Below are 22,667 nucleotides of genomic sequence, written 5' to 3' on the forward strand. Positions count from 1 at the left end.
CAGAGAATCGGGCTTCACGTCAGCAGAGAATCAGTCTCTTCATGCCATAGCAGAGAATCTGGCTTCATGTCAGCAGAGAATCAGTCTCTGCATGCCATAGCAGAGAATCTGGCTTCATGTCAGCAGAGAATCAGTCTTCATGTCATAGCAGAGAATCAGGCTACACGTCACCCACCACTGGACAGGCCACTGTCACATATTTAGGCCCCGGCACCCAGACAGAGGAGAGAGGTCCCGTAACAGAGAATCTGGCTTCATGTCAGCACAGAATCAGTCTTCATGTCATAGCAGAGAATCAGGCTTCACGTCACCCACCACTGGAACAGGCCACTGTCACATATTTAGGCCCCGGCACCCAGGCAGAGGAGAAAGGTCCCGTAACAGAGAATCTGGCTTCATGTCAGCACAGAATCAGTCTTCATGTCATAGCAGAGAATCAGGCTTCACGTCACCCACCACTGGAACAGGCCACTGTCACATATTTAGGCCCAGGAGCCCAGGCAGAGGAGACATGTCCCGTAACAGAGAATCTGGCTTCATGTCAGCACAGAATCAGTCTTCATGTTATAGCAGAGAATCAGGCTTCACGTCAACCACCACTGGAACAGGCCACTGTCACATATTTAGGCCCAGGCACCCAGGCAGAGGAGAGAGGTCCCGTAACAGAGAATCTGGCTTCATGTCAGCACAGAATCAGTCTTCATGTTATAGCAGAGAATCAGGCTTCACGTCACCCACCACTGGAACAGGCCACTGTCACATATTTAGGCCCCGGCACCCAGACAGAGGAGAGAGGTCCCGTAACAGAGAATCTGGCTTCATGTCAGCACAGAATCAGTCTTCATGTCATAGCAGAGAATCAGGCTTCACGTCACCCACCACTGGAACAGGCCACTGTCACAAATTTAGGCCCAGGCACCCAGGCAGAGGAGAGAGGTCCCGTAACAGAGAATCTGGCTTCATGTCAGCACAGAATCAGTCTTCATGTCATAGCAGAGAATCAGGCTTCACGTCACCCACCACTGGAACAGGCCACTGTCACATATTTAGGCACCGGCACCCACACAGAGGAGAGAGGTCCCGTAACAGAGAATCTGGCTTCATGTCAGCACAGAATCAGTCTTCATGTCATAGCAGAGAATCAGGCTTCACGTCACCCACCACTGGAAGAGGCCACTGTCACACATTTAGGCCCTGGCACCCAGACAGAGGAGAGAGGTCCCGTAACAGAGAATCTGGCTTCATGTCAGCACAGAATCAGTCTTCATGTTATAGCAGAGAATCAGGCTTCACGTCACCCACCACTGGAACAGGCCATTGTCACATATTTAGGCCCCGGCACCCAGACAGAGGAGAGAGGTCCCGTAACAGAGAATATGGCTTCATGTCAGCACAGAATCAGTCTTCATGTCATAGCAGAGAATCAGGCTTCACTTCACCCACCACTGGAAGAGGCCACTGTCACACATTTAGGCCCTGGCACCCAGACAGAGGAGAGAGGTCCCGTAACAGAGAATCTGGCTTCATGTCAGCACAGAATCAGTCTTCATGTTATAGCAGAGAATCAGGCTTCACGTCACCCACCACTGGAAGAGGCCACTGTCACACATTTAGGCCCTGGCACCCAGACAGAGGAGAGAGGTCCCGTAACAAAGAATCTGGCTTCATGTCAGCACAGAATCAGTCTTCATGTCATAGCAGAGAATCAGGCTTCACGTCACCCACCACTGGAAGAGGCCACTGTCACACATTTAGGCCCTGGCACCCAGACAGAGGAGAGAGGTCCCGTAACAGAGAATCTGGCTTCATGTCAGCACAGAATCAGTCTTCATGTCATAGCAGAGAATCAGGCTTCACGTCACCCACCACTGGAACAGGCCACTGTCACATATTTAGGCCCAGGCACCCAGGCAGAGGAGAGAGGTCCCGTAACAGAGAATCTGGCTTCATGTCAGCACAGAATCAGTCTTCATGTTATAGCAGAGAATCAGGCTTCACGTCACCCACCACTGGAACAGGCCACTGTCACATATTTAGGCCCCGGGACCCAGACAGAGGAGAGAGGTCTCGTAACAGAGAATCTGGCTTCATGTCAGCACAGAATCAGTCTTCATGTCATAGCAGAGAATCAGGCTTTACGTCACCCACCACTGGAAGAGGCCACTGTCACACATTTAGGCCCTGGCACCCAGACAGAGGAGAGAGGTCCCGTAACAGAGAATCTGGCTTCATGTCAGCACAGAATCAGTCTTCATGTCATAGCAGAGAATCAGGCTTCACGTCACCCACCACTGGAAGAGGCCACTGTCACACATTTAGGCCCTGGCACCCGGACAGAGGAGAGAGGTCCCGTAACAGAGAATCTGGCTTCATGTCAGCACAGAATCAGTCTTCATGTCATAGCAGAGAATCAGGCTTCACGTCACCCACCACTGGAACAGGCCACTGTCACATATTTAGGCCCAGGCACCCAGGCAGAGGAGAGAGGTCGCGTAACAGAGAATCTGGCTTCATGTCAGCACAGAATCAGTCTTCATGTTATAGCAGAGAATCAGGCTTCACGTCACCCACCACTGGAACAGGCCACTGTCACATATTTAGGCCCCGGCATCCAGACAGAGGAGAGAGGTCCCGTAACAGAGAATCTGGCTTCATGTCAGCACAGAATCAGTCTTCATGTCATAGCAGAGAATCATGCTTTACGTCACCCACCACTGGAAGAGGCCACTGTCACACATTTAGACCCTGGCACCCAGACAGAGGTGAGAGGTCCCGTAACAGAGAATCTGGCTTCATGTCAGCACAGAATCAGTCTTCATGTTATAGCAGAGAATCAGGCTTCACGTCACACACCACTAGAGGAGGCCACTGTCACACATTTAGGCCCTGGCACCCAGACAGAGGAGAGAGGTCCCGTTACAGAGAATCTGGCTTTATGTCAGCACAGAATCAGTCTTCATGTCATAGCAGAGAATCAGGCTTCACGTCACCCACCACTGGAACAGGCCACTGTCACATATTTAGGCCCTGGCACCCAGACAGAGGAGAGAGGTCCCGTAACAGAGAATCTGGCTTCATGTCAGCACAGAATCAGTCTTCATGTCATAGCAGAGAATCAGGCTTCACGTCACCCACCACTGGAAGAGGCCACTGTCACACATTTAGGCCCTGGCACCCAGACAGAGGAGAGAGGTCCCGTAACAGAGAATCTGGCTTCATGTCAGCACAGAATCAGTCTTCATGTCATGGCAGAGAATCAGGCTTCACGTCACCCACCACTGGAACAGGCCACTGTCACATATTTAGGCCCCGGCACCCAGACAGAGGAGAGAGGTCCCGTAACAGAGAATCTGGCTTCATGTCAGCACAGAATCAGTCTTCATGTCATGGCAGAGAATCAGGCTTCACGTCACCCACCACTGGAACAGGCCACTGTCACATATTTAGGCCCCGGCACCCAGACAGAGGAGAGAGGTCCCATAACAGAGAATCTGGCTTCATGTCAGCACAGAATCAGTCTTAATGTCATAGCAGAGAATCAGGCTTCACGTCACCCACCACTGGAACAGGCCACTGTCACATATTTAGGCCCCGGCACCCAGACAGAGGAGAGAGGTCCCGTAACAGAGAATCTGGCTTCATATCAGCACAGAATCAGTCTTCATGTCATAGCAGAGAATCAGGCTTCACGTCACCCACCACTGGAAGAGGCCACTGTCACACATTTAGGCCCTGGCACCCAGACAGAGGAGAGAGGTCCCGTAACAGAGAATCTGGCTTCATGTCAGCACAGAATCAGTCTTCATGTCATAGCAGAGAATCAGGCTTCACGTCACCCACCACTGGAACAGGCCACTGTCACATATTTAGGTCCCGGCACCCAGACAAAGGAGAGAGGTCCCGTAACAGAGAATCTGGCTTCATGTCAGCACAGAATCAGTCTTCATGTCATAGCAGAGAATCAGGCTTCACGTCACCCACCACTGGAAGAGGCCACTGTCACACATTTAGGCCCTGGCACCCAGACAGAGGAGAGAGGTCCCGTAACAGAGAATCTGGCTTCATGTCAGCACAGAATCAGTCTTCATGTCATAGCAGAGAATCAGGCTTCACGTCACCCACCACTGGAACAGGCCACTGTCACATATTTAGGCCCAGGCACCCAGGCAGAGGAGAGAGGTCCTGTAACAGAGAATCTGGCTTCATGTCAGCACAGAATCAGTCTTCATGTTATAGCAGAGAATCAGGCTTCACGTCACCCACCACTGGAACAGGCCATTGTCACATATTTAGGCCCTGGCACCCAGACAGAGGAGAGAGGTCCCGTAACAGAGAATATGGCTTCATGTCAGCACAGAATCAGTCTTCATGTCATAGCAGAGAATCAGGCTTCACGTCACCCACCACTGGAAGAGGCCACTGTCACACATTTAGGCCCTGGCACCCAGACAGAGGAGAGAGGTCCCGTAACAGAGAATCTGGCTTCATGTCAGCACAGAATCAGTCTTCATGTTATAGCAGAGAATCAGGCTTCACGTCACCCACCACTGGAAGAGGCCACTGTCACACATTTAGGCCCTGGCACCCAGACAGAGGAGAGAGGTCCCGTAACAGAGAATCTGGCTTCATGTCAGCACAGAATCAGTCTTCATGTCATAGCAGAGAATCAGGCTTCACGTCACCCACCACTGGAAGAGGCCACTGTCACACATTTAGGCCCTGGCACCCAGACAGAGGAGAGAGGTCCCGTAACAGAGAATCTGGCTTCATGTCAGCACAGAATCAGTCTTCATGTCATAGCAGAGAATCAGGCTTCACGTCACCCACCACTGGAACAGGCCACTGTCACATATTTAGGCCCAGGCACCCAGGCAGAGGAGAGAGGTCCCGTAACAGAGAATCTGGCTTCATGTCAGCACAGAATCAGTCTTCATGTTATAGCAGAGAATCAGGCTTCACGTCACCCACCACTGGAACAGGCCACTGTCACATATTTAGGCCCCGGGACCCAGACAGAGGAGAGAGGTCTCGTAACAGAGAATCTGGCTTCATGTCAGCACAGAATCAGTCTTCATGTCATAGCAGAGAATCAGGCTTTACGTCACCCACCACTGGAAGAGGCCACTGTCACACATTTAGGCCCCGGCACCCAGACAGAGGAGAGAGGTCCCGTAACAGAGAATCTGGCTTCATGTCAGCACAGAATCAGTCTTCATGTCATAGCAGAGAATCAGGCTTCACGTCACCCACCACTGGAAGAGGCCACTGTCACACATTTAGGCCCTGGCACCCGGACAGAAGAGAGAGGTCCCGTAACAGAGAATCTGGCTTCATGTCAGCACAGAATCAGTCTTCATGTCATAGCAGAGAATCAGGCTTCACGTCACCCACCACTGGAACAGGCCACTGTCACATATTTAGGCCCAGGCACCCAGGCAGAGGAGAGAGGTCGCGTAACAGAGAATCTGGCTTCATGTCAGCACAGAATCAGTCTTCATGTTATAGCAGAGAATCAGGCTTCACGTCACCCACCACTGGAACAGGCCACTGTCACATATTTAGGCCCCGGCATCCAGACAGAGGAGAGAGGTCCCGTAACAGAGAATCTGGCTTCATGTCAGCACAGAATCAGTCTTCATGTCATAGCAGAGAATAATGCTTTACGTCACCCACCACTGGAAGAGGCCACTGTCACACATTTAGACCCTGGCACCCAGACAGAGGTGAGAGGTCCCGTAACAGAGAATCTGGCTTCATGTCAGCACAGAATCAGTCTTCATGTTATAGCAGAGAATCAGGCTTCACGTCACACACCACTAGAGGAGGCCACTGTCACACATTTAGGCCCTGGCACCCAGACAGAGGAGAGAGGTCCCGTAACAGAGAATCTGGCTTTATGTCAGCACAGAATCAGTCTTCATGTCATAGCAGAGAATCAGGCTTCACGTCACCCACCACTGGAACAGGCCACTGTCACATATTTAGGCCCTGGCACCCAGACAGAGGAGAGAGGTCCCGTAACAGAGAATCTGGCTTCATGTCAGCACAGAATCAGTCTTCATGTCATAGCAGAGAATCAGGCTTCACGTCACCCACCACTGGAAGAGGCCACTGTCACACATTTAGGCCCTGGCACCCAGACAGAGGAGAGAGGTCCCGTAACAGAGAATCTGGCTTCATGTCAGCACAGAATCAGTCTTCATGTCATGGCAGAGAATCAGGCTTCACGTCACCCACCACTGGAACAGGCCACTGTCACATATTTAGGCCCCGGCACCCAGACAGAGGAGAGAGGTCCCGTAACAGAGAATCTGGCTTCATGTCAGCACAGAATCAGTCTTCATGTCATGGCAGAGAATCAGGCTTCACGTCACCCACCACTGGAACAGGCCACTGTCACATATTTAGGCCCCGGCACCCAGACAGAGGAGAGAGGTCCCATAACAGAGAATCTGGCTTCATGTCAGCACAGAATCAGTCTTAATGTCATAGCAGAGAATCAGGCTTCACGTCACCCACCACTGGAACAGGCCACTGTCACATATTTAGGCCCCGGCACCCAGACAGAGTAGAGAGGTCCCGTAACAGAGAATCTGGCTTCATATCAGCACAGAATCAGTCTTCATGTCATAGCAGAGAATCAGGCTTCACGTCACCCACCACTGGAAGAGGCCACTGTCACACATTTAGGCCCTGGCACCCAGACAGAGGAGAGAGGTCCCGTAACAGAGAATCTGGCTTCATGTCAGCACAGAATCAGTCTTCATGTCATAGCAGAGAATCAGGCTTCACGTCACCCACCACTGGAACAGGCCACTGTCACATATTTAGGCCCCGGGACCCAGACAGAGGAGAGAGGTCTCGTAACAGAGAATCTGGCTTCATGTCATCACAGAATCAGTCTTCATGTCATAGCAGAGAATCAGGCTTTACGTCACCCACCACTGGAAGAGGCCACTGTCACACATTTAGGCCCTGGCACCCAGACAGAGGAGAGAGGTCCCGTAACAGAGAATCTGGCTTCATGTCAGCACAGAATCAGTCTTCATGTTATAGCAGAGAATCAGGATTCACGTCACCCACCACTGGAACAGGCCACTGTCACATATTTAGGCCCCGGCACCCAGACAGAGTAGAGAGGTCCCGTAACAGAGAATCTGGCTTCATATCAGCACAGAATCAGTCTTCATGTCATAGCAGAGAATCAGGCTTCACGTCACCCACCACTGGAAGAGGCCACTGTCACACATTTAGGCCCTGGCACCCAGACAGAGGAGAGAGGTCCCGTAACAGAGAATCTGGCTTCATGTCAGCACAGAATCAGTCTTCATGTCATAGCAGAGAATCAGGCTTCACGTCACCCACCACTGGAACAGGCCACTGTCACATATTTAGGCCCCGGGACCCAGACAGAGGAGAGAGGTCTCGTAACAGAGAATCTGGCTTCATGTCAGCACAGAATCAGTCTTCATGTCATAGCAGAGAATCAGGCTTTACGTCACCCACCACTGGAAGAGGCCACTGTCACACATTTAGGCCCTGGCACCCAGACAGAGGAGAGAGGTCCCGTAACAGAGAATCTGGCTTCATGTCAGCACAGAATCAGTCTTCATGTCATAGCAGAGAATCAGGCTTCACGTCACCCACCACTGGAAGAGGCCACTGTCACACATTTAGGCCCTGGCACCCGGACAGAAGAGAGAGGTCCCGTAACAGAGAATCTGGCTTCATGTCAGCACAGAATCAGTCTTCATGTCATAGCAGAGAATCAGGCTTCACGTCACCCACCACTGGAACAGGCCACTGTCACATATTTAGGCCCAGGCACCCAGGCAGAGGAGAGAGGTCGCGTAACAGAGAATCTGGCTTCATGTCAGCACAGAATCAGTCTTCATGTTATAGCAGAGAATCAGGCTTCACGTCACCCACCACTGGAACAGGCCACTGTCACATATTTAGGCCCCGGCACCCAGACAGAGGAGAGAGGTCCCGTAACAGAGAATCTGGCTTCATGTCAGCACAGAATCAGTCTTCATGTCATAGCAGAGAATCATGCTTTACGTCACCCACCACTGGAAGAGGCCACTGTCACACATTTAGACCCTGGCACCCAGACAGAGGTGAGAGGTCCCGTAACAGAGAATCTGGCTTCATGTCAGCACAGAATCAGTCTTCATGTTATAGCAGAGAATCAGGCTTCACGTCACACACCACTAGAGGAGGCCACTGTCACACATTTAGGCCCTGGCACCCAGACAGAGGAGAGAGGTCCCGTAACAGAGAATCTGGCTTTATGTCAGCACAGAATCAGTCTTCATGTCATAGCAGAGAATCAGGCTTCACGTCACCCACCACTGGAACAGGCCACTGTCACATATTTAGGCCCTGGCACCCAGACAGAGGAGAGAGGTCCCGTAACAGAGAATCTGGCTTCATGTCAGCACAGAATCAGTCTTCATGTCATAGCAGAGAATCAGGCTTCACGTCACCCACCACTGGAAGAGGCCACTGTCACACATTTAGGCCCTGGCACCCAGACAGAGGAGAGAGGTCCCGTAACAGAGAATCTGGCTTCATGTCAGCACAGAATCAGTCTTCATGTCATGGCAGAGAATCAGGCTTCACGTCACCCACCACTGGAACAGGCCACTGTCACATATTTAGGCCCCGGCACCCAGACAGAGGAGAGAGGTCCCGTAACAGAGAATCTGGCTTCATGTCAGCACAGAATCAGTCTTCATGTCATGGCAGAGAATCAGGCTTCACGTCACCCACCACTGGAACAGGCCACTGTCACATATTTAGGCCCCGGCACCCAGACAGAGGAGAGAGGTGCCATAACAGAGAATCTGGCTTCATGTCAGCACAGAATCAGTCTTAATGTCATAGCAGAGAATCAGGCTTCACGTCACCCACCACTGGAACAGGCCACTGTCACATATTTAGGCCCCGGCACCCAGACAGAGGAGAGAGGTCCCGTAACAGAGAATCTGGCTTCATATCAGCACAGAATCAGTCTTCATGTCATAGCAGAGAATCAGGCTTCACGTCACCCACCACTGGAAGAGGCCACTGTCACACATTTAGGCCCTGGCACCCAGACAGAGGAGAGAGGTCCCGTAACAGAGAATCTGGCTTCATGTCAGCACAGAATCAGTCTTCATGTCATAGCAGAGAATCAGGCTTCACGTCACCCACCACTGGAACAGGCCACTGTCACATATTTAGGTCCCGGCACCCAGACAAAGGAGAGAGGTCCCGTAACAGAGAATCTGGCTTCATGTCAGCACAGAATCAGTCTTCATGTCATAGCAGAGAATCAGGCTTCACGTCACCCACCACTGGAAGAGGCCACTGTCACACATTTAGGCCCTGGCACCCAGACAGAGGAGAGAGGTCCCGTAACAGAGAATCTGGCTTCATGTCAGCACAGAATCAGTCTTCATGTCATAGCAGAGAATCAGGCTTCACGTCACCCACCACTGGAAGAGGCCACTGTCACACATTTAGGCCCTGGCACCCAGACAGAGGAGAGAGGTCCCGTAACAGAGAATCTGGCTTCATGTCAGCACAGAATCAGTCTTCATGTCATAGCAGAGAATCAGGCTTCACGTCACCCACCACTGGAACAGGCCACTGTCACATATTTAGGCCCCGGCACCCAGACAGAGGAGAGGTTCATTCAACTTTGGGTTGCCCCGCAATATAATGGTAAAATGAAAATAAAAATAGGATTGAATGAGGAAGTGCCCTGGAGTACAATAATATATGGTTAAGGGGAGGTAGTTAATGTCTAATCTGCACAAGGGATGGACAGGTCCTGTGGGATCCATGCCTGGTTCATTTTTATGAACGTCAGCTTGTCCACATTGGCTGTAGACAGTCGGCTGCGTTTATCTGTAATGACGCCCCCTGCCGTGCTGAATACACGTTCAGACAAAACTCTGGCCGCCGGGCAGGCCAGCACCTCCAAGGCATAAAAGGCTAGCTCTGGCCACGTGGACAATTTGGAGACCCAGAAGTTGAATGGGGCCGAACCATCAGTCAGTACGTGGAGGGGTGTGCACAGGTACTGTTCCACCATGTTAGTGAAATGTTGCCTCCTGCTAACACGTTCCGTATCAGGTGGTGGTGCAGTTAGCTGTGGCGTGGTGACAAAACTTTTCCACATCTCTGCCATGCTAACCCTGCCCTAAGAGGAGCTGGCCGTGACACAGCTGCGTTGGCGACCTCTTGCTCCTCCTCTGCCTTCGCCTTGGGCTTCCACTGGTTCCCCTGTGACATTTGGGAATGCTCTCAGTAGCGCGTCTACCAACGTGTGCTTGTACTCGCGCATCTTCCTATCACTCTCCAGTGCAGGAAGTAAGGTGGGCACATTGTCTTTGTACTGGGGATCCAGCAGTGGGGCAACCCAGTAGTCCGCACACGTTAAAATGTGGGCAACTCTGCTGTCGTTGCGCAGGCACTGCAGCATGTAGTCGCTCATGTGTGCCAGGCTGCCCAGAGGTAAGGACAAACTGTCCTCTGTGGGAGGCGTATCGTCATCGTCCTGTGTTTCCCCCCAGCCACGCACCAGTGATGGGCCCGAGCTGCTTTGGGTGCCACCCCGCTGTGAACATGCTTCATCCTCATCCTCCTCCACCTCCTCCTCATCCTCGTCCTCCTCGTCCTCCAGTAGTGGGCCCTGTCTGGCCACATTTGTACCTGGCCTCTGGTGTTGCAAAAAACCTCCCTCTGAGTCACTTCGAAGAGACTGGCCTGAAAGTGATAAAAATGACCCCTCTTCCTCCTCTTCCTCCTGGGCCACCTCCTCTTCCATCATTGCCCTAAGTGTTTTCTCAAGGAGACATAGAAGTGGTATTGTAAATCTGATAACGGCGTCATCGCCACTGGCCATGTTGGTGGAGTACTCGAAACAGCGCAACAGGGCACACAGGTCTCGCATGGAGGCCCAGTCATTGGTCGTGAAGTGGTGCTGTTCCGCAGTGCGACTGACCCGTGCGTGCTGCAGCTAAAACTCCACTATGGCCTGCTGCTGCTCGCACAGTCTGTCCAGCATGTGCAAGGTGGAGTTCCACCTGGTGGGCACGTCGCATATGAGGCGGTGACCGGGAAGGCCGAAGTTACGCTGTAGTGCAGACAGGCTAACAGCGGCAGGGTGTGAACGACGGAAGCGCGAACAGACGGCCCGCACTTTATGCAGCAGCTCTGACATGTCGGGGTAGTTGCGAATGAACTTCTGCACCACCAAATTCAGCACATGCGCCAGGCAAGGGATGTGCGTCAAACCGGCTAGTCCCAGAGCTGCAACAAGATTTCGCCCATTATCGCACACCACCAGGCCGGGCTTGAGGCTCACCGGCAGCAACCACTCGTCGGTCTGTTGTTCTATACCCCGCCACAACTCCTGTGCGGTGTGGGGCCTGTCCCCCAAACATATGAGTTTCAGAACGGCCTGCTGACGTTTACCCCGGGCTGTGCTGAAGTTGGTGGTGAAGGTGTGTGGCTGACTGGATGAGCAGGTGGAAGAAGAGGAGGAGGAAGCTGAGTAGGGGGAGGAGGAGACAGGAGGCAAAGAATGTTGCCCTGCGATCCTTGGCGGCGGAAGGACGTGCGCCAAACAGCTCTCCGCCTGGGGCCCAGCCGCCACTACATTTACCCAGTGTGCAGTTAGGGAGATATAGCGTCCCTGGCCCTGCTTACTGGTCCACGTATCTGTGGTTAGGTGGACCTTGCCACAGATGGCGTTGCGCAGTGCACACTTGATTTTATCGGACACTTGGTTGTGCAGGGAAGGCACGGCTCTCTTGGAGAAGTAGTGGCGGCTGTGAACAACATACTGTGGGACAGCAAGCGACATGAGCTGTTTGAAGCTGTCTGTGTCCACCAGCCTAAATGACAGCATTTCATAGGCCAGTAGTTTAGAAATGCTGGCATTCAGGGCCAGGGATCGAGGGTGGCTAGGTGGGAATTTACGCTTTCTCTCAAATGTTTGTGAGATGGAGAGCTGAACGCTGCCATGTGACATGGTTGAGATGCTTGGTGACGCAGGTGGTGGTGTTGGTGGTACATCCCATGTTTGCTGGGAGGCAGGTGCCCACGTTCCTCCAGAGGCGGAGGAAGAGGCCGAGGCGGCAGCAGCAGAAGAGGCCGAGGCGGCAGCAGCAGAAGAGGTAGCAGGGGGAGCCTGCGTGACTTCCTTGTTTTTAAGGTGTTTACAGTTCATGCTTTGCATGCAGGTGCCTGGTCATGCAGGTTGTGCTAAGGTTCAGAACGTTAATGCCTCGCTTCAGGCTCTGATGGCACAGCGTGCAAACCACTCGGGTCTTGTCGTCAGCACATTGTTTGAAGAAGTGCCATGCCAGGGAACTCCTTTAAGCTGCCTTTGGGGTGCTCGGTCCCAGATGGCGGCGGTCAGTAGCAGGCGGAGTCTCTTGGCGGCGGGTGTTCTGATTTTGCCCACTGCTCCCTCTTTTGCTACGCTGTTGGCTCGGTCTCACCACTGCCTCTTCCTCCGAATTTTGAAAGTCAGTGGCACGACCTTCATTCCATGTGGTGTCTAGGACCTCATCGTCCCCTGCATCGTCTTCCACCCAGTCTTGATCCCTGACCTCCTGTTCAGTCTGCACACTGCAGAAAGACGCAGCAGTTGGCACCTGTGTTTCGTCATCATCAGAGACGTGCTGAGGTGGTGTTCCCATGTCCTCATCATCAGGAAACATAAGTGGTTGTGTGTTAGTGCATTCTATCTCTTCCACCCCTGGGGAAGGGCTAGGTGGATGCCCTTGGGAAACCCTGCCAGCAGAGTCTTCAAACAGCATAAGAGACTGCTGCATAACTTGAGGCTCAGACAGTTTCCCTGATATACATGGAGGTGATGTGACAGACTGATGGGCTTGGTTTTCATGCGCCATCTGTGCTCTTTCTGCAGAAGACTGGGTGGGAGATAATGATAACGTGCTGGATGCACTGTCGGCCACCCAATTGACTAATGCCTGTACCTGCTCAGGCCTTACCATCCTTAGAACGGCATTGGGCCCCACCAAATATCCCTGTAAATTCTGGCGGCTACTGGGACCTGAGGTAGTTGGTACACTAGGACGTGTGGCTGTGGCAGAACGGCCACGTCCTCTCCCAGCACCAGAGGGTCCACTAACACCACCACGACCATGTCCACGTCAGCGTCCGCGTCACTTTATCTAGATGTTTTCCTCATTGTTCCCGTTCACCACAATAAGAAAAATATTATTCGGGCCAATGTATTGAATTAAAATTCAGGCCTTTTTTTTTACAGACACCTAACACTGTCTGGCTATCTATTTAGGTACCGTATTACACTAATACAGGCACACCAGTAATGACAGATTTAGCTGAATATAAATGTCAGGCCTACTTTTTAGGCGCTGTGTGACAGGTATACCTTTAATCACAGAATTAGACTTGTATCTGCACGGTAGCGTGTGTGTTAAGTTTTTCAGAATGACACTATCAGCACCTTGAATCTAATATACCCTTTTTGGGATAGATTTAAAGTAGGCCTGATATAGCAGAAAATACTAATTTTGAGAATGGCAAATTTGGGAATAGTTTTTCAAACCAGAACTAAAACTGTGCTTTTACGGTCACTACAAATAATTTGACCAGCTAAAACAGTACTGATTTGGAGGAATAGAAATGTCAGGCCTATTTTTTAGGCGCTGGGTGACAGGCTCAACTTGCCCCTGATGTAGTATATGGCCAAAAAATAACTACACTATTGATGGTTAAATGCACTTGGGTGACACAGGCTCAGCCTGCACCTGATGTAGGATATAGCAAAAAATAACCACACTATTGATGGTTAAATGCACTTGGTGGTAGCTTGTGCTGGCGCACCACAAGCCACAAAATGGCCGCCGATCACCCCAGAAAAAAGTGATATAAAAACGCTCTGGGCAGCCTAAAAAAAGTGAGCAATTCAATATCAGCACTTCAATGATCCACAGCTGGAGATCGATCACAGAATGAAGTCTTTTGGAGGAGTTAATCTGCCTAATCTCGCCCTAACGTCGCAGCAGCAACCTCTCCCTACGCTTGTATCAGCAGAGTGACGTGCAGCGCTACGTGACCCAAGCTTATATAGAGGCTGGGTCACATGCTGCACTGGCCAATCACAGCCATTCCAATAGTAGGCAAGGCTGTGATGGCCTCTTCGGGCAAGTAGTATGACGCTTGTTGATTGGCTGCTTTGCAGCCTTTTAAAAAGCACCAAGAAAGCTCCGAACACCGAAAGCGAACCCAGACTTTTACGAAAATGTTCGGGTTCGGGTCCGTGTCACGGACACCCCAATATTCGGTACGAACCCGAACTATACAGTTCGGGTTCACTCATCCCTAGCTGTAACCTAAGTCTAGATGAAACTGTAACAAACCCTCAGCTAGGGAGCAGGGAAGAAGACAACCGGTTCCTAGGGCTTGGTGCAGGAACCAGCGTCTTTCTGAGGCTTAGCCAGAACAAACAACAAAAGGGAAGGAATAGGACTTAGCTTAAGACGGACAGGGAGCAGGAGATCCACCAAACACCAGCTGAGAACTACAGAAGCAAATATAAACTGCAAGGGCTATAGTGAGAGGAGGGTATAAATAGCACCACTAAATAGCTAATGATCAGAACCTGTGGCGAGGTGGGATCTTGCCCAAAACCATAACAAAGAGAAACAGAACAATCTGTCACATATACTCACGTGTAGAGATGTTGCGAACATAAAATTTTCCGTTTGCGAACGCGAATTTCCGCAAATGTTCGCGAACCGGGAGAACCGCCATAGACTTCAATAGACAGGCAAATTTTAAAACCCACAGGGACTCTTTCTGGCCACAATAGTGATGTAAAAGTTGTTTCAAGGGGACTAACACCTGGACTGTGGCATGCCGGAGGGGGATCCATGGCAAAACACCCATGGAAAATTACGTAGTTGATGCAGAGTGTGGTAAGTTGAATTCGCAATATGATTAATATAACCTGTATTAATCGCATTGCGATTACAACTTAGATCTGAATTCCCAATGGTTGTATTGCTAGAATTGACGAATATAATGAATATAGCACTATATTCTCAATCTTCGTTATATCCTAGCAATACAACCATTAGGAACCCAGCTCTAAGTTGAATTTGCAATGCGATTAATATAACCTGTATTAATCGCATTGCGATTACAACTTAGGTCTGAGTTCATAATGGTTGTATTGGTCGCGCCATCACGTGGTAAAGGGGGACGGGGGTGTGACTCACTGCAGCCTGGTGAGCGGTGGGGCGCCGCGGCAGCTGCCCTGCAGGAGTCACTGGTGCCCGGAGGAGGAGGTAGGTAGAGCGGCTCTGACTTTATAGACCAAATTATTTTAATAATACCCCAATAATAATAAGTTAATAACCTAACCCCATTCATAAATTACTGTGGATTATTATAGAGACGGCCCCCGGCCAGGAGACATAAGGGGTTGGGTTGAACTGTGGGCTGGGGCCACCCGGCCACATTTACTAATCTTTGCTCAGGGGGGCCCTCATAAATATAGAACCACATGGTGTGGACTGGTCATTTTTACTAAGGAATATAGTTTAAACATTTATGTGCAAAAGAGAAAATAAGAAGTCAGCTCCAATCAGATATCTGCACATAGACCAAGACTCTGGGTCAATGCATATATCTGATTGGAGCTGACTTAGTGACTTCTTTTTTTCTCTCTTTATCTCTTTATTATGGCTTCGGGGGATGGGGGGGGGGGCGGGGGCAGGGGTGACACCATTTTCTACCGCACCAGGTGACACCAGCCATAGCAACACCACTGTAACCATTAGGAACCCAGCTCTAAGTTGAATTCGCAATGCGATTAATATAACCTGTATTAATCGCATTGCAATTACAACTTAGATCTGAGTTCCTAATGGTTGTATTGCTAGAATTGACGAATATAATGAATATAGCACTATATTCTCAATCTTCGTTATATTCTAGCAATACAACAACCATTAGGAATCCAGCTCTAAGTTGAATTCGCAATGCGATTAATATAACCCGTATTAATCGCATTGCGATTACAACTTAGTCAAATTTGTGACACTGCAGCTTCAGAATGAATCTAAGATGGATGCTGTCCCTAAAATGGATGCTGTCCTTGCTATTTGATAGGAGGTGGGAGGGTCTGGGAGGGAGGGTATGCTGATTGGCTGGAATGTGTCTGCTGACTGTGAGGTACAGGGTCAAAGTTTTCTCAATGATGACGTATAGGGGGCGGACCGAACATCGCATATGTTCGCTCACCGCGGCAAACGCGAACAAGCTATGTTCGCCGGCAACTATTCGCCGGCGAATAGTTCGGGACATCTCTACTCACGTGTAGCAAGTCTGTCAGATCTTCTCAGGCCTCTCACAAGGCAGGGCGTGACAGTGTTTCTTCCATTTTCTAATAATTGCTCCAACAGTTGTTGCCTTCTCACCAAGCTGATTGCCTATTGTCCTGTAACCCATTCCAGCTTTGTGCAGGTCTATAATTTTGTTCCTTAGACAGCTATTTTGTCTTGGCCATGGTGGAGAGGTTGGAGTGTGATTGATTGAGTGTGTGGACAAGCATAATTTATACAGGTAACAAGTTCAAACAGGTGCAATTAATTCAGGTAATGAGTAGGAGGGCCTCTTAACCCGTTTAGGACATAGGGCGTACCGGTACGCCCCCTGATGTCCCGATCCTTAAGGACACAGGGCGTACCGGTACGTCCTATGTATTTCCGATCACCGCCGCGTGGCGAGCGGTGATCGGAACAAGGTGCCTGCTCAAATCATTGAGCAGGCACCTTGGCTAAATGCATGGGGGGGTCCCGTGACCCCCCCGTGTCGGCGATCGCCACAAACCGCAGGTCAATTCAGACCTGCGGTTTTCAGCTTTTTATGGTGCGACGGGCGGTGATGCCATCGGGTCCCCGTGGGGCTGTAGGGGGAACCCGATGGCATGGAAGGCAGCTCGATGCCGTCCTGAGGCATCGGCGCTGTCTTCCTGTGATGAGCCTGTGAGATCCAGCCCCCTGGATCTCACAGGTCGGAAGCTGTATGAGTAATACTCACTGTATTACTCATACAGCCAATGCATTCCAATAAAGTATTGGAATGCATTGTAAAGGATTAGACCCCCAAAAGTTGAAGTCCCAAAGTGGGACAAAAAATAAAGTGAAAAAATAGTTGAAAAAATAAAGTTTTCCCCCCAAAAAATTAAAAGTTTTAAAGTAAAAATAAACAAAAACATCATTTTCCCCAAATAAAGTAAAAAAAAATAGGGAAAAAAAAAAGTTTACATATTAGGTATCGCCGCGTCTGTATCGACCGACTCTTATAAACATATCACATGACCTAACCTCTCAGATGAACACCGTAAAAAATAAAAAATAAAAACTGTGCTAAATAAACAATTTTTTTGTCACCTTACATCACAAAAAGTACAACAGCAAGCGATCAAAAAGGGGTATGCCCACCAAAATAGTACCAATCTAACCGTCACCTCATCCGGCAAAAAAATTTGCCCCTACCTGAGACAATCACCCAAAAAAATAAATAAACTATGGCTCAGAATATGGAGACACTAAAACATAATTTTTTTTTGTTTTAAAAAAGCTGCTATTGAGTAAAACCAATCTAACCGTCATCTCATCCCGCAAAAATCATGCCCTAACCAAGATAATCGCCTAAAAACTGAAAAAAATATGTCTCTCAGACTATGGAAACACTAAAACATGATTTTTTTTGTTTTAAAAATGAAATCATTGTGTAAAACTTACATGAATAAAAAAAAATGTATACATATTAGGCATCACCGCGTCCATGACAACCTGGTCTATAAAAATATCACATGATCTAACCTGTCAGATGAATGTTGTAAATAACAAAAAATTAAAAACGTTGCCAAAACAGCTATTTCTTGTTACCTTGCCTCACAAAAAGTGTAATTTAGAGCAACCAAAAATTATATTTACCCTAAAATAGTACCAACAAAAACTGCCACCCTATCCCCTAGTTTCTAAAATGGGGTCACTTTTTGGAGTTTCTACTGTAGGGGTACATCAGGGGGGCTTCAAATGGGACATGGTGTCAAAAAACCAATCCAGCAAAATCTGCCTTCCAAAAACCGTATGGCCTTCCTTTCCTTCTGCGCCCTGCCGTGTGCCCGTACAGCTGTTTACGACCACATATGGGGTGTTATTGTAAACGACAGAATCATACCCATAAATATTGAGTTTTGTTTGGCTGTTAACCCTTGCTTTGTAACTGGAAAAAAAATTATTAAAATGGAAAATCTGCTAAAAAAGTGACATTTTGAAATTGTATCTCTATTTTCCATTAATTCTTGTGGAACACCTAAAGGGTTAACAAAGTTTGTAAAATCTGTTTTAAATACCTTGAGGAGTGTAGTTTCTATAATGGGGTCACTTTTTGGAGTTTCTGCTGTAGGGGTGCATCAGGGGGGCTTCAAATGGGACATGGTGTCAAAAAACCAGTCCAGCAAAATCTGCCTTCCAAAAACCGTATGGCATTCCTTTCCTTTGGCGCCCTGCCGTGTGCCCGTACAGCGGTTTACGACCACATATGGGGTGTTTCTGTAAACTACAGAATCATAGCCATAAATATTGAGTTTGGTTTGGCTGTTAACCCTTGCTTTGTAACTGTAAAAAAATTATTAAAATGGAAAATCTGCTAAAAAAGTGAAATTTTTAAATTGTATCTCTATTTTCCATTAATTCTTGTGGAACACCTAAAGGGTTAACAAAGTTTGTAAAATCAGTTTTGAATACCTGTTTGCCATAAACAACGGAACTAGCCATGGCTGTCCTCTCTCCCCACTCTTATTTATCCTAGCCCTGGAACCACTTTTGTCTACTATAAAGAGGGATCATTGGATTGAGGGTTTATATTTGGGAGGCAGGGAACAAAAAATCGCAGCTTTTGCGGATGAAGTTATGATGATGACCGTTAATCCGACAGTCTCTCTCCCCAGCATTCAAGCCCACCTCAACCTTTACAGCACCGTTTCAGACTTTAAGATCAATGCTAGCAAATCCCTGGTCATGTGCTTGGGAATTCCCTCCTCCACCCAACAACAACTAAAGGAAAATTCGCCCTTTAATTGGTCCTACCCTACCATCACCTACTTGGGAGTTAAAATTAGCCCCATGATAACAGATCTCTTCTCACTCAACTACATCCCCCTGAGAGCCGCTATATTTTCCTCCATAGACAAGTTCACCCAGTCCAACCCCACGCTGTCTTGGTTTGGTCGCAAAAGCCTGCTTTCCTCCCTAATCCTTCCTCGCCTTACTTACTTACAGCAAGTTCTCCCCATCCCCATACCCAAACACTTCTATGTCTCGTTACAAAGAAAGTTCAGGTCCTTTGTTTGGAATAGGAGGAAAGCGAGACTCTCGTTCTCCCTCCTCACAAAGCCATGACAAGCAGGGGGCATAGGCCTACCGAACCCGGAATTATATGGCAAAGCTATACTCCTCTCCAGAGCAGTATCCTGACATGCCCCTCCCTGCAGTGCTCTGGCGTGGATATTGAACTTGACATCCGAGACAGACCCATCAGGGCACTTAGGCTGGGCCACCAAAATGTCCCGCCTACCCCTCTTACCCACTACCCAATCATTAAAGCCACCCTAGAGGCTTGGAAATGGCTTTCCACATCTCATTGTTCCATTCCCTTCCCTTCTCTACCACTAACAGTAAAATACATCTTGGGCACAGCTCCCCCTACACTGTGAGCGTCAACTTCCCAGGGGTTAAAATCCTCACTGACTCCCTTGGCCTTCCTGATGAGCCCACCAGGGGACCTGATGGATCTGGAGGTGATGAACACCTCACTTAATCCTCACCCGTGCGACCTCTTCTCAATCTCATACCTTAGGTCCTACATAAAGCAATACGTTCATATGGGCGACCTCCATCGTCCCCTGGTGTCACAGTCGTTACCTTTGACTGTGACCTTCCGTTCTTGCTCATTCGGCGCTCCTCGCTGAAGTTCTGTTCCTGTGTATTATTTGTGGTTCTGTATGGGTTAACTCCCCTGTATTCCTATTAGGAGTTAATCCTCTGTCTGCTCCATGGGTGTGGTCTCTCTGCTGCACCCATGGAACCTGTATATAAGCCTGAGGTTTCCTCAGTTCTGTGTCAGCTCTCCTGGTGTGTGTTGTCTTGTCCTGCTCCTGGTTTGTACTTGTTCACTTATGTTCTCTCTCCCATGCTGCTGACCCATGGGATCCTTGTCTGTCTGCCTGTGCTCTGTGGGTTTCCCTACTTGTTCATTTATGTTCTCTGATGTCCTCTTTCCTGTCTTTCTGATATCTGATCTGCCTGTTATGTTTTAGTTACTTTGTGTTTATTCTGATGTCTGTGTTCAGCAAGCCTTTGTAGCAGAGTGGCATGACAAGGCCATGCAGTTTACTACTGGTGGAGCAAGTCCTTCTCTGCTCATTGCCACTCCTGCTCCCTTGCGTGAACTCCTGCTTGTATTATTAGTTGCCCTGTTTTGTATTCATATGTCTGTGTTCAGCAAGCCTTTGCAGCAGAGTGGCATGACAAGGCCATGCAGTTTACTACTGGTGGAGCAAGTCCTTCTCTGCTCATTGCCACTACTGCTCCCTTGCGTGAACTCCTGCTTGTATTATTAGTTGCCCTGTTTTGTATTCATATGTCTGTGTTCAGCAAGCCTTTGCAGCAGAGTGGCATGACAAGGCCATGCAGTTTACTACTGGTGGAGCAAGTCCTTCTCTGCTTATTGCCACTCCTGTTCCCTTGCGTGAACTCCTGCTTGTATCATTAGTTGCTCTGTTTTGTATTTGCCTGTATGTTATGTATACCTATGTGCCGTCGGTACCTTCTGGTACCTGTTGTCCATTCGCTCCTGCTGTCACTGTCTAGGTCACGCTCCAGAGTGGACCCTGGCAACTTCCTGCGGCTAAGTCTAACCCTACCATCTAGGGCTCTAGTGAAAACCAGGAGTTGCTTAGTTACGCCACTCTGGAGTATTACTAGACAGTGGCGCAGTGGGGGTTTTCTCCCACTGTGCTGACGGTACATATAGCTCATGTTTTATCTGTGCTGCTTTCCATCTTTCTGTTTGTGCAATAAACTCTTATGTGTCTGTACCTACCTGATTTCCATTTATTGCTTGACGACGCGGTGGTCTCTCCTGGGACCTCCAACTCGTGACACCTGGTCTGGCTTGAGTCAATAATATCCCAACCCACACCCCCTAGAAAGTTTATCTCTCGACTTTATAGCAGATTACGACTCCCACCTGTCCTAGCTAAGCCATCATTTAGAAAAAAAATGGGAGCTAGACATGGATATTACAATACCATTTAGCTCCCTCCACAAGCTTCTTGAATCCCCTCACAAGGCCTCCCGCTGTGTCCGGATCCAAGAGAACAAGAGAGATATAAAATCCTCACCCGCTGGTACAACACACCAGATTTTCAGAATCTGCCTCAGACACACGATGGAGATGCCACGGGGAGAAGGGATCCTTCTTCCATATCTGGTGGTCCTGCCCCCATATTTCCAGGTGGTGGTCCGAGATATTCTCTCTCGCCAACAAGGTTTGCCTCACATCCATCCAACCGTCCCCACAATTAGCCCTCTTGTCTATTCCCTCTGATGATCTTCATACACACATACCCTACATCTTCACACAGATGTTGATAGCAGCTCGCCTCTTGCTTCCTAGATTTTGGCTTCAAATTTCCACTCCCTCTATGGAGCAATGGCACCTGAAAATGGATCAACTCCACCGATTTGAGGAACTGTCCTCATGTCACATTTCTTAAAAAATTGTTATTATGGTCAAACTATAGATTCCCTAAAAAACCCACCTCGCCTGCATATGGCACGAGACAGATATCCGCTACACCATAGCCTATGCAGGTTCTGTTGATAAATACCACCCTCAGACCTCCCTAGGTCCACGCCAGTGAACAGAGCAAGCGATTCCCATTGGATTTCCATCCATATGTCTTCAGCCAATAAACATGTAGGGTCCCAACTCCGTTCTTATATTGTAAGGAAAACGAAGAAATGCGAGGCGGCACTGCTGGTAAATCCAGTAATATCCGGTACAAAACGTAAAAATGTGCGGCCCAGTCAGATGGTTGCAACTTATCAGTGGTGCTCTGCTATCAAGAATGTCCACAATGTAGCATACGATAATCCATATAATAGATAGAATAACGATAGCGCCAATCACCCAATGTTTCAAAAACGTCTTTATTCATATACTTCAGATAAAAGTAGTAAGCGGGCTAGGGCGGACCATAGCGTGTATCTGCTGAGTGATCAGCTGGCGACGGCCGTTTCGCGCACTTGCGCTTCCTCTGGCCTCTGACCTAGTCGCGCTGCCCATGCGCTCATTTTAAAGCGTCTCTGTTGCCTCGGCAACCATTGACGCTAAAAGACCACTACCTCACAATCAAAGCGCGAGGTAGGTGATAGACTATAAACATCCCTAACACTAAGTAGTCTGTTTGCATGTGTGTATACTCGCATATTCTATTGTTATATCTTATAGACATACACTTAGGTCATTGCAATGATTTAGTCCCAATGGACCCATCGCCGAGGTGCGGATTATCCACTCTGCCTCCTTTTGCA

Source organism: Bufo bufo, chromosome 4, assembly GCF_905171765.1.
Source record: "Bufo bufo chromosome 4, aBufBuf1.1, whole genome shotgun sequence".
In the NCBI taxonomy this organism is placed as follows: domain Eukaryota; kingdom Metazoa; phylum Chordata; class Amphibia; order Anura; family Bufonidae; genus Bufo; species Bufo bufo.